This window comes from Mesoplodon bidens (genome assembly GCF_964165515.1).
Source record: "Mesoplodon bidens genome assembly, chromosome: X".
Lineage (NCBI taxonomy): Eukaryota > Metazoa > Chordata > Mammalia > Artiodactyla > Ziphiidae > Mesoplodon > Mesoplodon bidens.
Genome location: NC_138163.1, coordinates 49,789,258 through 49,804,797, shown reverse-complemented (window position 1 = coordinate 49,804,797; position 15,540 = coordinate 49,789,258). Strand labels below are relative to the sequence as shown.

General features: G+C 36.6%; 1 protein-coding gene across 1 annotated transcript in view; it reads left to right on the top strand.

Annotated features, from left to right (window-relative positions):
- Positions 1-15,540, top strand: part of IL1RAPL2 (interleukin 1 receptor accessory protein like 2) — a gene marked incomplete at both ends in the record, with an annotated part of 1,061,106 nt that overhangs the window by 1,003,200 nt on the left and 42,366 nt on the right. The window lies entirely within an intron of this gene.

The following is a 15,540-nucleotide window of genomic DNA, read 5'->3' as shown; positions in this document are numbered from 1 at the left end:
TTATAAACCTTAACATTTAATTCCATATAGTTGGAAACCAAGTAAATAACTTTTGAAACAAATAAAAATAACTTTAAATATGAATCTCACATGGATTTAAATCACTTTTCAACTGATATGATTACACAGGTTGGCTACCATACAAACCTAGGTTTCTAGATCAATAAGGGAATTTTTTAAAAATGAAGTCATTTAATATTAAAGGATTAAAAGGGTTGTCTGTTTATTCTTCCACCTAACAAATTATAGAGAATCATGTGTATTTAATTTTGAACTATTAATTCAATTCAAATGAATTCTTTTGCAACTATATATACACTTGCATACACGCACACAGATAGAGTATTTGCTTACTTCAACTCTCTTGCCATCTCAATTTGCTGAGCATGAGTTAGACTTGCTAGTGTAGTGAGTTAATACTCAAGGTCTTTGTCTTTTCCCATAGGGAACTTTTTAAAATTCCTTTGTCAAACTGAGATATGGAAAGCACTGGGTCAAGGAAAGCAGGGCCATAAGCCAAGATCAGCAGAGCCAACATAAGCAGCTAGGGGCCAGTGGGACAGAGAGGAACTAGGGTTCAAGGCAAGGTAGGGTGCATAGGCAGGAAACTCACTCTGCAGTAAACAGAGGTTAAGGGGGGATACACAGGAACTAGGACTCCAGGCACAGCAGGCAGGCAGACTCAGACACAAAACACCAGGGCCAAGGGACCTTGGAGCTAAAGCCAAAACCTACCCAAGGCAGAGGGACTCACATCCTCTTCCTTTTACAAAGAGAACTAACGACTGCTACTCCAGGGCTTGTACTCCAATGGAAGAAATTCTTCCCACCTGGAAAATCCTAACACTCACACTTGTACGCCAGTTTCTTGAAATATGAGAATGTCAGACCTGAAAGCGTCCTTAGAAATTCTCTTAGTTGACTGTCATTTTTTAGAAGAAACTGAGGCTATTTGGGAGAATGAACTTATCAAAACAAACAAACAAAAAACAGCAAAAAATCCCCACAGCAACCTAGTGAAACCACCAGGTCTATAATTTCAGTGTCCTGACTCCAGTACTCTTCCCAGGCTGTGTTTCTGCCTTGCCTATACCTTGTGTCCTTGAATCAGAAATATGAATGAGAAAACAAGTATCTTCAGACACTGAGCCAACCAATCCCTTTTCTAAGGAGATGAAAGAGGTAAATTAAGTAAGGTTTATGGGCATGCTATGTAGTCACAAAAGGAGTTCTGTTTATTTACCCTTGATGAAATTCAGTGAAAGAAACTTCTATTGAGATTGAGGCTACTTGATGTGACAGCTTGGTAAGTCCTGTAACTCTAAACATTTCATTTTCCACTGAACTTTGTGCCACTTATCCCTAAGAGCTGATTATAGACCAAAGCAACCTCATTGCTTAAACTTTTAGTCATGAAAACAGTGCTCTGTCTCATCTTTGAGGCCTGCTGCTATGCTACTTGTCTCTAGTATAGACAAATAGCTGTGGGCATCATCCCTAAAAAGATTTCCTGGCTTTACATGCATTGCAAAACATGAAACAGTAGGAAGTTTCCATCTCTCTCTCTCTCTCTCCCTCTCTCTCTCTCTCTCTCTCGCTCTCTCTCTCTCTCTCTCTCTCTCACACACACACACACACACACACACACATACACACATTTTTCACCATTTCCAAATAATTAGTTTAAGGGTACTCAAGGATTTTCTCCCAGTGTTCTTCCTTCCCCAGTCAGTTGTCAATTAGCTTTGGTACCCACTTTCTTTTCTCACAAAGTCTTAACCTCTTCTGGGTCAAAAACCCTACTTTGCTGCAGTTTCCACCATCTGGGATAACCATTGCCTGTCTCTGCCTCATCAACTTTTCATCTCCTTTTGAATCTTACTGGAAGAAATACATTATTTCTTCCTGCCTTTAGCTTCATAATTGCTTGCTCTCAACTATAATTTATAATTCACTCCAGTGGCTGTATCAATTAATTTAGAAAATTATGGCAAGAGGGTTCTTCTTTGGAAAGAAGTGGGGGGAAAGCTGCACAAAATCACTCTGGGTCTTTTGTATTTCCATACAAATTGTGAAATTTTTTGTTCTAGTTCTATGAAAAATGCCATTGGTAGTTTGATAGGGATTGCATTGAATCTGTAGATTGCTTTGGGTAGTAGAGTCATTTTCACAATGTTGATTCTTCCAATCCAAGAACATGGTATATCTCTCCATCTGTTTGTATCATCTTTAATTTCTTTCATCAGTGTCTTATAGTTTTCTGCATACAGGTCTTTTGTCTCTTTAGATAGGTTTATTCCTAGGTATTTTATTCTTTCTGTTGCAATGGTAAGTGGGAATGTTTCCTTAATTTCTCTTTCAGATTTTTCATCATTAGTGTATAGGAATGCAAGAGATTTCTGTGTATTAAATCCTGCCACTCTACCAAATTCATTGATTAGCTCTAGTAGCATCTTTAAGATTCTCTATGTATAGTATCATGTCACCTGCAAACAGTGACAGCTTTACTTCTTTTCCAACTTGGATTCCTTTTATTTCTTTTTCTTCTCTGATTGCTGTGGCTAAAACTTCCAAAACTATGTTGAATAATAGTAGTGAGAGTGGACAACCTTCTCTTGTTCCTGATCTTAGAGGAAATGGTTTCAATTTTTCACCATTGAGAACAATGTTGGCTGTGGGTTTGTCATATATGGCCTTTATTATGTTGAGGTAGGTTCCCTCTATGCCTACTTTCTGGAGAGTCTTTAATCATAAATCGGTGTTGAATTTTGTCAAAAGCTTTTTCTGCATCTATTGAGATTATCATACACTACCAAATGTAAAATAGATAGTGGGAAGCAGCTGCATAGCACAGGGAGATCAGCTCGGTGCTTTGTGACCACCTAGAGGGGTGGGATAGGGAGGGTAGGAGGGAGATGCAAGAGAGAGGAGATATGGGGATATATGTATATATATAGATGATTCACTTTGTTATACAGCAGAAACTAACACAACATTGTAAAGCAATTATACACAAATAAAGAAAAAAAATCACTCTGGAATGTCAAGGATTCTTTCTTTTCCAGATACATAGAAATGGGAAGGCAACATTATCCATAGTGGATTGAAAACTGTATTAACATATCAGAAGACATGAATTAGTTTTTCAGCATTGAAACTAGATAATTATTTTACCTCAGGAAAGTCAGTTTATTTCTGTGTGAGCCTGTGTCTAAATCACAATGGTCCATTCAATATGGGTGTGTAATCTCAGTGAAATCAAGGACCCTGGAGTTTTCACCAGTATAGTTTGGGCTACAAATGGTTACTTAGCATATTAGATGATTGATAGGAAAAGCCAGTGTGAGCAATGAAGAACTATCTTGGGATTCAACCACACCTGAGCTATTTTGCTTTGTGTGTGTGTGTTTGTGTGTAATTTTTCAAAGTGAGAGAATATATGTTTCTCTTCAACTCAAGAAAACCACATCCATGGATCAGTGGTTCTCAACTTTTTCCCTCTTTAACACACTGGACAGAAGACATTCACTATCAGACAGACTCTTAATGGACATTACCCATACGCAAGTTATGACTCCATCCTTCATCTTTCACTCAAGAAAGGGCATGTTCAAATGAATATGAGTAAGAGTGACATCAATATAATGATAACCTCAGCTCTGCTATGAGCTTTTGAGGAACTAATTTACAAATTCAGTGTATTATTAGAACAAACTTCTTAAAGTGTGTCTCACAACTGAAAGTATGAGACATATGCCCCTATGTTTCGTGTGTCCTAATATTAACCAACTGGACTGAAGCAGGTGGCCCAGGACAGTCTCAGCATGGCATGGGCAAATAAGCAAAAGGTGTGTGCCCTAATTATGCATTCTCTTCTGAAAGAATAAAGCCCTTGAAAGTTGAAACTACAAACTTAAGTACATAAAGCACAGCAAGAAGGTGAATGGCTTTTACATTGGGCATCACAAATATCCACTCCTCTTTTCATTTCATCTTGTAAAGGTCAAATCTAAGTGTGAGCCCAGGGAAGAAAGGAAAACCTTTGTTTATGTTAGCAGCAACAGGAATAGAAATTCTACTTTCAACTCCTGGGATGAATGTAAAATTAACTTGATCATTCAGGCCTAAGATATACTGCTTGTAGATTTCAGTGGTGGAACTTCATACAACTAGTTAATATGATAGACTGAATTGATATGGTAAAGAATCATCTCTTGTTCTAAACACAGAGAAATGCTGGTCAAAATAAAGATTGTACATGCTTAGCTCAGCATGAAAGCAAGTAAGGGAAATTCCCAAGCTTTAGGAATGAAAAGGGAACTCAAACCCAGAGAAGGGAGCATAAACGGAAACAAAATACCTCCTGAGGCTATCAGAATCAGATAAGGATCTCAGGAGTCTAAGAGCTTGAGCTCAAGGTCAGATGATAGAGCCACAGATGTGTGTGAAGTGTGGAGCTAGAACTGAGAGCCCAGCAAAAATCTAGAAGCCTGAATAATCTATGAAGCCTGAAACTCTATGAAACAGGAAGTAGAAAACTCTGCTGTTGGTCTAGGAAAGTAACCAGGAAATTCACATTCTGTCCGGTCCATGGTCATGAATGAAGAGACACTCCAGAGAAATTGGAACTCTAAACTTGTACCAAGCATGGATGTGGACTTTAAATTCACACAACCCACATGTGGTACAAACCCCTAAGCTAAGAAATTAACAGAAAAACTGTGTCCAAACCAGTGAAACTTGTAAGGACTTGGCAGAGGCAAACTCGGAACCACTCTGAGGGAATGCCTCCACAGCACTTGCCACCCAGGACTCCCAGAGAAAACAATCCTTACTGTAGATAAAAACACAGTAATTACAAACCTTGCAAGAAAATTAACCACCATATGTGTGCTTCCACTGACACAAACGGAAAAAAAAATTGCATCCCAAGAAATAGAGATAATAGAACAATTTGAAAGAGGTTTGTTGAAAACTGTTTTAAGAGAAAAACAAAGAATGAAGAACAACTGTGTGGCAAGAGTAGAGACTTGCTGGTTATCTGCGGCCTTTATAAAATCCATAGCCCATCAAGGATATGGATACGGGGAGGGGCAGATCTATCTAGATAAAGAAATTGAAGGTCAAATTTTTGCCCTTGAGAAATTCTTAGAAAGTCCAGGTACGGGGGAGATTAAGATGTGTGGCCAAATTAAATAAATTTTATCATTCCACTCTTACCTGCAATTCTCTCACATTAGATAATTCAGCCTCTGGTTCCTTTAAAGTTGTCCCAGAGCAATTGTATGGATTTGAAATGCAAAACAGAGTCTCTTTGGGCTAGCAGGAGACTTATACATAGACAATTCAGTGATTAGGGTGATGACTTTTGCTCTTAAAACACAAAGATTGAGATGTCTATAACATGTTTGCAACTTGCATTATATTTAATTCATTTTGCATATTGTCCTTCACCTCTTCCTCTTTCCCCTCCCAGACATAAACTTCCCGAGGACATGGATTTCTTTTAGCTTTTAACAACTTTGTTGAGCTGAAATTTACATATCATACAATTTACGCATGAAATTGTACCATTCAATGGCTCTTAGTAAGTTTACATATTAATGCAGCCATCATCCCAATGCAGCTTTAAAACACTGCTATCATTTCCTAAAAGTTTCCTCCTTCAGATTTTCAGTCAATCCCTAACCCCAGCCATAAGTAATTACTGATCTGCTTCTGTTTTTATAATCATGTGCTCTCTAAAAATTTAATATAAATGGAATCATACAATATGTAGACTTTTGCATCTGGCTTCTTTCACTCAGCATAATGATTTTGACTTTTATTCATGTTGTAGAATGTATCAGTAACCATCCACATGTTGACTGAAATTTGAGTTGTTTTGGGCTATTACAAATAAAACTGATACAGGGAAGTGGTTTGAATTGATGATGTAGGAAGATCCTGAATTCATCTCCTCCCACAGGCACACCAAATTAAAAACTACATATGGAATAATTTCCTCTGAAAAAGTCATAGGAACTAGCTAAGAAACTCCTTCACATTAGGCAAATGAAAAGAAGACAGGTAGGAGAGGCTGAGATACAAACTCACCATAAATACCATCCCAAGTGTGGCAATGCACAGTAGGGAGAGAAGTCACCAACCTGGAGCTTCTTCCTGAGGAGTGAAGGATTCATACCCCACATCGATCACTCCAGCTTTTAAGGCCTGCACCTAACAGATGAGTCCCCAAAACATCGGACTTTGAAAACCAACAGAGCTTATATCCCCAAGACCCAAAGGGCTATAGCAAACTGAGAAAGAGCTCTTAAAGTGCTCACATGTGGACTCACTCACCCCAGGGCCCAGCAGAGAAGCAGCTGTTTGAAAAGCACCCAGCCTTTATGTGAAAGAGATTAATTTGCTAATCTTAAAGCACCAGTCTCCTAGGGACAGAGGCTGTTGAGGGCCATTTTCACACTCTCCTTCTTCCTTGCTAAAGGTGACAGGCACCATCTTGTCTTTTCTTTTCTCAGTGGGCGCCATCTTTGCACTTTCCCTCTGCCTGCTCCATAATACCAGTGTCTCCCAGACGGGAGATTTTACATGTGTCCGGTACCACAGTTTTTACATCTGGTGCCTTGCTTTTTACATCTGGTGCCTTGCTTTTTGCAGCTGCTTCCAGTGGACACCTCTACATCACCTGGCTCTGAGGGTCAGTGAGACTTACACTTGCAGGCCCCCAAAGACTGTAATCAACAGAGAAAGAGTTCTTAAGCAGCTACCACTCTCAGGGCACAAGAAGAGACAATAGACCCAGAAGCTCAATCTTTCCGTGAAACAGGCCTGTTAGCTTATCATCATGGCTGCAGCCTGAGGGGCAGACTTCTAATTAAACACATCTAAAGGCTGACTATAAACCTTCCCAGAGACCTCAGAGGGCTGGCACTGTCTTTGTGCTCTCTTTCTGTCACACCCCAGAGCACCAATATCTTTCAGAAGGGAACACTTACCTGTGTCTGGTACCCCAGATTTTACATTTGGTGCCTCAGTTTTTGAAGTTGCTGCCCAGCAAATGCCCCCTGATCATCTGGCTCTGGAGTCAGGTGGCTTGCGTTCCTGAGTCCCATGGGACTGTAACAATTCAAGAGAGGGTTATTGGCAGACTACCACCCCCAGGGCATTGCACAGACAGCAGACTGGAACACATCCCCAGTTTTTCAGTGAAAGAGGCCTACTTGCTAGTCCTGGGGCCTCAGCCTGAGTCAAGAGCTTCAGATTTGGCTCACACCTAGATACTATGGAGGTACTCTCAAAGAATGCAGGCTAGGTGACATCATCTTTGTGCTCTCCCTCTGACTCACTCCAGCTCACCTGTGTCTCCCAGTGAGGAACTTATAGATTCATCTGGAGCCCCAAGTTTGCCCACGGAACACCACCAGATTGCCTGGCTCTGGTGGCTAGCAGGGATTACACTTGTGGATCCACAGGACTGTTATATAAGAATACTTTAAAAGCTGCTTCCTGAGGATCTGAGTTCCAATCTGCCTGAATCTAAGTGCTGACTGAGATCCTCCCCTCTTTAGGCCACTGACAAGTCTTGGCACACCCTAAATTACTGGGAGCTATTAAAAATATAATAGACTGCTTGAACAATCACAAAGGTTTGAGAGACAACCAAAAGCTAGGGTGAGTTGAGCAACAAGGTTCATCTCCTACATGAGGTCAGCACTTCAAGACTGGAAAAGGTGGTTGTTCTATCTAATTCATAGAAGTCAACACAGAGGGTGAAGGAAAATAAACAGAGGAATATGTTTCAAGCAAAAGAACAAAATAAAATCTCAGTAAAATACCTTAATGAAATGGAGATAAGTAATTTACTTGATAGATTTCAAAGTAATTGTCATAAAAATACTCACCAAATTTGGGAGAAGAATGGATGAGCACAGGATGAGAATTTCAACACAGAGATAGAAAATGTAAGAAAGTACCAAACAGAAGTCACAGAGCTGGAGAATACTATAACTGAACTGAAAAATACACTGGAGGGATTCAACATCAGACTATAATAGATGAAGCAAAGAAAAGTTTACCTGAAGACAAGGCAGTAGAACTCACCCAATCAGAGCAGCAAAAAGAAAAAGAATGGGAAAAAAAGTGAAGATAGCTTAAGAGATTTATGAGACAACACCAAGCAGACTAACATTTGCATTATAGGAAGTCCCAGAAGAAGAGAGAGAGAAAAGGCCATACAACATATTTGGAGAAATAATGGCTGAAAACTTCCCTAACCTGGGGAAGGAGATGGACACCCAAATCCAAGAAACCCAGAGATTTCCTTGTATGAGGAACCCAAAGAGACCTACACCAAGACACATAACTGTATACAGTCGTCCCTTCATATTTGAGGGTTCTATATTCATGGATTCAATGAATAAAATAATCAAACTTCATTATATAATCAAAGGGCATTACATAAGCAGCAGCATAAACATTTTTTCTCAAGTACACATGGAACATTCTCCAGAATAGACCATATGTTGGGCCACAGAATAAGTCTTAATAAATTTAAGAAGATCAAAATCATATCAAGCTTACCCTTAGCACAGGGAGATCAGCTCGGTGCTTTGTGACCACCTAGAGTGGTGAGATAGAGAGGGTGGGAGGGAGACACAAGAGGGAGGGGATATGGGGATATATTTACATGCGTATATATATATATATATATATATATATATATGTGTGTGTGTGTGTGTGTGTGTGTGTATAGCTGATTTACTATTATACAGCAGAAATGAACACAACATTGTAAAGCAATTATACTCCAGTAAAGATGTTAAAAAATAAATAAACACAGCATTTTAAAACTTACAAAAATAATCATACCAAGCATCATTTCAACAACAATCGTATGAATCTAGAAATTAATTAAAAGAAGAAAACTGTAAAATACATAAATATATGAATATTAAACATGCTGCTAAACAACAAATGGATCAACAAAGAAGTCAAAAGAGAAATTTAAAAATACTGTGCAACAAATGAAAATGGAAATATAACATACCAAAATTTGTGGGATGCAGCAAAAGCAGTTCTAAGAGGGAAGTTCATAGCAATAAATGCTTACCTCAAGAAACAAACAAACAAAAAATCTTAAATAAGTAACCTAACTATACTTCAAGGAACTAGAGAAAGAAAAACAAATGAAGCCCAAAGTTAGCAGAAGGAAGGAAATAACAAAGATCAGAGTGGAAATAAATGAAATAAAGACTAAAAAGACAATAGAAAAGATTAGTGAAACTAAATGTTGGTTCTTTGAAAAGGTAAACAAAATTGACAAACCTTTAGCTATACTCACCAAGAAAAAGAGAGGGCTCACAAAAATAACATAACAAATGAAAGAGGAAACATTAGAAATGATACCACAGATAAAAGGATCTTAAGAGAGTACTGTGAAAATCATATGCCAACAAACTGGATAACCTAGAAGAAATGGGTAAATTCCTAGAAATAGACAACATTCTAAGACTGAATCCTGAAGAAAGAAAATCTGAACAGACTGATTACTAGTAAGGAGGTTGAACCAGTAGTCAAAAACTTCCCAAGAAACAGAAGTCCAGAATCAGATGTCTTCACTGATGGATTCTACCCAACATGAAAGGATTAATACCAATTATTCTCAAACTCTTCCAAAAACCTGTAGAGGAGGGAACACTTCCAGCTTCATTTTACAAGGCTAGTGTTACCATGAAACCAAAACCAGATTAGGACACCACAAGAAAATAAAATTACAGGCCAATATCCCAAATGAAAATATATGCAAAAATCCTCAACAAAACATTATCAAACAAAATTCAACAATTTATGAAAAGGATTGTACCCCATAATCAAGTGGGATTTATTCCAGGCATGCAAGAATGGCTAAACAACTGCAAATCAATGGGATACATCACATTAAAAAGTAAAGGCATATATGTGGAACCTAGAAAAATGGCACAGATGAACCGGTTTGCAGAGCAAAAATAGAGACACAGATGTAGAAAACAAACGTATGGACACTAAGGGGGGAAAGTGGTGGGGGGTGGGGGGATGAATTGGGAGATTGGGATTGAAATGTATACACTAATATATATAAAATAGGTAACTAATAAGAACTTGCTGTATCAAAAATATAAATAAAATTCAAAAAAATAAAGGTGAAAAATGATATGATCATCTCAATAGATGCAGGAAAAGCATTTGATAAAATTCAACTTCCATGTATGATAGAAATTCTCAACACAGTGGTTATACAGGGAACATCCCTCAACATAATAAAGGCCATATATGACAGGCCCACAGCTAACATCATACTCAGTGGTGAAGAGCTAAAAGCTTTTCTTCTAAGATTAAGAACAAGACAAGAATGTCTACTTTCACCATTTTTATTCAACAGAGTATTGGAAGTCCTAACCAGAGCAATTAGGCAAGAAAAATAAATAAAATCATCCAAAGTGAATAGGAATAATTAAAACTGTTACTATTTGCAGATGACATGATATTATGTATAGAAAACCGTAAAGACTCAACAAAAAAAACTGTCAAGACTAATAAATGAATTCAGTAAAGTTGCAGGATATGAAATCAATATACCAAAGTCTGTCGCATTTCTATACACGAATAACAAACTATCATTAAGAGAAATTAAGAATAAAACTCCATTTACAGCTGCATCAAGAGAATAAAATTACTAGGAATAAATTTAACCAAGGAAGTGAAAGACTTGTACACTGAACACTATAAGACATCATGAAAGATATGGAAGAAGACAAAAATAAATGGAAAGATATCCTATGCTCATGGATTGGAAGAAACAATACTGTTAAAATGTCTATACTATCCAAAGTAATCTACAGATTCAATGCAATCCCTATCAAAATGGCAATGGCATTTTTTTTACATAAATAGAATAAACAATCCTAAAATTTGTACGGGACAATAAAAGACATGGATAGCCAAAACATTTTGAGAAAGAAGAACAAATATGGAGGCATCATACTCCCTGATTTCAAACTGTATTACAAAGCTACAGTAATCAAATCAGCATGGTACTGGCATAAAAACAGACACATAGATCAATGGAACAGAATATAGAGCCCAGAAATACACCCACACATATATGGTCAGTTAATTTATGACACAGGAGTCAAAAATATACAATGAGGAAAGGCCAGTATCTTCAATAAATGTTGTTGGGAAAACTGGACAACCACATGCAAAAGAATGAAACTGGATAAACATCCTATACCATATACAAAAATTAACTCAAAATGGATTAAAGAATAGAATGAAACACCTGAACCTATAAAATTCCTAGAACAAAACATAGGCAGTAAACTCCTTGATATCAGTTAGTTTGGAGATGATTTTTAAAATCTGACTCCAAACCAAAAGCAACAAAAACAAAAATAAACAAATGGGATTACATCAAACAAAAAAGCTTTTGCACAATAAAGGAAACCATCAACAATGAAAAGGCAACCGACTGAATAAGAGAAAATATTTGCAAATCATATATATGATAGGTGGTAAATATCCAAAATATATAAAGAACACATATAACTCAATAGCAAACCAAGCCAAAAAAGAAAAAAACTTGATTTAGAAATGGGTAGATCTGAACAAACATATTTCCAAAGAAGACATTCAGATGGCCAACAGGTACATGAAATGATAATCAGCAGATTGCTAACAGGTACATGAAATAATCGTCAGAGAAATGCAAATCAAACCACAATGAGATCACCTCACACCTGTTAGAATGGCTATTATCAAAAAAACAACAGATAACAAGTGTTGGTGAGGATGTGGAAAAAAGGGAAACCTTGTGCACTGTTGGTAGGAATGTAAATTAGTACAGCCACTATGAGAAACAGTATGGAGTTTTCTCAAAATTAAAAATAGAACTACCATATGATTCAGTAATTCTGTTCTGAGTATTTATCCAAAGAAAATGAACACGCTAGCTCAAAAAGATATCCGCACCCCCATATTCATTGGAGCATTACTTACAATAGCCAAGATATGGAAACAACCTAAGTGTCCATCAATGGGTGAATGGATAAAGAAAATGTGGTGTTTGTGTGTGTGTGTAATGAAATATCATTCACCCATGAAAAAGAATGAAATCTCACCATTTGAAACAACATGGATGGACACTGAGGGCATTATGCTAAGTGAAATAAGTCATACAAAGACAAATACTGTATGACCTCAATTATATGTGGAATCTAAAACAAACAAATAAATAAAAAACAAACTCATAGATAAAAATAGATCGATGGTTGCCAGAGGTGGGGTTTGTGGTGGGTGGGCAAAATGAGGGGTCAATAAATACAAACTTCCAATTATAAAATAAGTAAGTCATGGTGATATAATGTACAACATGGTGACTATAGTTAATACTGTATTGCATTTTGAAAGTTGCTAAGAGAGTAGATCGTAAAAGCCTTCATCACAAGAAAAAATAAATTCATGACTATGTGTGGTGACATGTTAACTAGACTTATTTTGGTGATCATTTTGCAATATATTCAAATATCAAATCATTGTGTTGTATACCTAAAACTAATATAATATGTCAATTATACTTCAATTGAAAAAATAAATCTGATATGAATATTTGTGTACAAGTCTTATATAGACACAGGCTTTCATATGGAATGGTTGGATCAAATGGCAGATGTTCAACTTTTTAAGAAACTAGATTAATTTTAACTTCCTAGATTTTTATATAAATTGAGTCATAAAGCATGCACTCTTTTGTTTGACCTCTTTAACTTAGTATAATTGCTTTAATCTCAAAAATCATATGTTGTGGTATGTATCAGTACTTCATCTTTTTCATACCTGATGAATATTTTTTGTATGGATGTACCAGAGTATTCCTTCACCTGTTCATGAACATTTGGACTATTTCCAGTTTTGGGGTATTACAAATAAAGCTGGTATGAACATTCATATATAAGTCTTTGTATGAACATATGTTTTGTTGACTGGTCTAGACTTAATAAAGTGATAGAGAAATTACTAGTAATACAGACTGAACCTAAAAGGGAGTTATGTCTAAAGCTGTTACCTTGTAAACAGCACAAAACACTGAGAAGCTCACAAAGTTATTTTTATTTTGATAGTCTTCAACCTACTGTACAATCCTTTTTAGATACAAATATGAGTTGGTCATCTCTACTAGTAGGATATACAGTACCATAGGAATGACTTTGAAAACATCTGGAGGCAAAACAATACAATAGCAAACAGATACAAATGGTAGATAGGAGTTTGCACATGCACGTAAGCCTGATTTTAGAAAAACCTGGAGAGACTGTTGCAAGTTATTTGCTCAATCAGTGCTGAGATCCCTCCCAGGCCTTTTGAAAGAAGAGGTACTCACAACGTGGCACACATTGATTGTCACTATCTGGCGCAAGAGCTGATCATTTTGGGACTCTCCTCAGATTACTGCATATGATGATTGGACCATCTTCCTGTTTAAGCCGTTGACAAAGGCTTCAGGATATTTGTTCAGCATTTGTAGAAACTAGACCGCTGAAATATGTCTCTTGCATTTATTTAACAAAACCTGTCTGATGGGAGAGTAAAAACATTCCCAGGAGAAATCGCTGCAATAGTCAGTACCCATTGTGTAGTGCCAAGGAAAGGGCAGATGCTGTCATTTTTGATAGACCACCTCAAGGAGGCACCTTTTTGCACATTGCTATAATTGTCTTTTTCCATTAAAATCAAACCAGGCCTGAGTACCCACATGCTAGGAATCACTAAAAGGTATTTTATTTGATATATTCTTTCAACATAGCCCAAAGGAATGACAACCAGAATTTATTTGTATAAATGTATATACTGGTAGTTTTAGCAACTGGGATCCTTATAATAATGTTTATCACAGTCTCTGGATCTTTTGCCATCTAGTTTGACATTCTGTAATACCTTTAATTTCATGGGAATGAAGAACAGTAAGGCATAAAAAGACCCTGTGTTCGGGTTTAGAGAACACGGGGCCTGCTTAGATGAATCACACCTACTCTAGAATCTGGGAAATATTTATAGAGCATTGATAAGAACCATAGGCGCTCATAAATAAAAGAAGGACATGAGATTGGCAGGCTCAAAATGAACAGTTATCTGTCTCATTACACATATAGAATTATGGCTCAAACTTGACTTTTTGAAAGACCAAGCCTTGGAAGGAAAACACAACCTTGCTAAATATGGATGGGACTTGCACATTCACCAAGCACTTTTGTAGATATTGTCTTATCTGAGCCTCCAAAGTATTATTACCATCCTTATTACATATATGAGAAATCAGTTTGTAAAAGGTTAGGTAATGTACCCAGGGCCAGAGAGTCTACTTTTTAATGATAGATCCAAAACAAGGACCCACATCTCTTAGCTATACAAGGCTGTCTTCCATTTTTTAGACAAGCTTGTATCACAAAACACATGTTCAAAGAAACAATGAATAACCTTGTTTCAGATTAGCCTCACATATATGAAAGACTGTTGATATCAAAGCTTTTGAGAGTAATTGAATGATCCCAAAGGTCCATGACAAGTCATCTTGATGAGAGAGAAATTTACACTATAAAAAGACCAGTATTTGGTAACACTCATTGTGGTTAAGCCCAGCCTATCACCCAGCACCCATATGTCTATGAGGTTTTCTTAATTTCCACTGTCTCAGTGTAGACCCTAACTCCAATTAAAATTGTTTCTTGGTGAAAACGGTCCTCAAAGCAAGCCATCTGCTAGTTATGGTGATTAAATAGAAAGGTTCCCAAAAAGTAATAGTTCTTAGAACATGGGAGTTTTGGATCAATTTAAGAATAGAATGGAGAAATTTTACACAGCTCAGAGTTATAATGGGAACAACTTCACCATGTACTCTACAAGGAAAAAAAATATTTTTGAAACTGCTTTATCTAGTGTTCCAAGCAGGGCAAAAATTACATGTTATAGAGAAAATGATATGTTATATTATGATTTATGAATTAGGGGATTCCTTTTTCAGAAATGTCAAGATTGTACTCTCTATAGCATTCTTCCCTTACTGATTTACTTTATAAGAAGAAAATAAAATCAACGCCAGCAAAAACATAATTGCTTATATATTTGATGATAAATTCATAATTAAAACAAAGTTTTTAGCTATAATCACAAAGATGCATAGTAAAAAAACTGCAGTATTGCCTAGAATTATTTAAGTACTGTAGGTGACACAAGGAATATGGAAGATATGGTTAGACTGAGTTTTCACTCCATGTACTTTCTATAGATATTCTTATAATTATAAAATTCTTATTTGATTTGAATTATCCATTTTTTCTCAGAATATACAATAATCAGAATTAACAAAATTTCTCTATGCAATCTTAGTAATAATGGATAGTCTATTATATGTTTTCTCACAAATCAAAAATGAACTTATATTTTGATTAATGTTAACTTCAAAGGTAAGTCCAAGTAAGTCCAATATTCTCAAAAAAAGGAAAATAA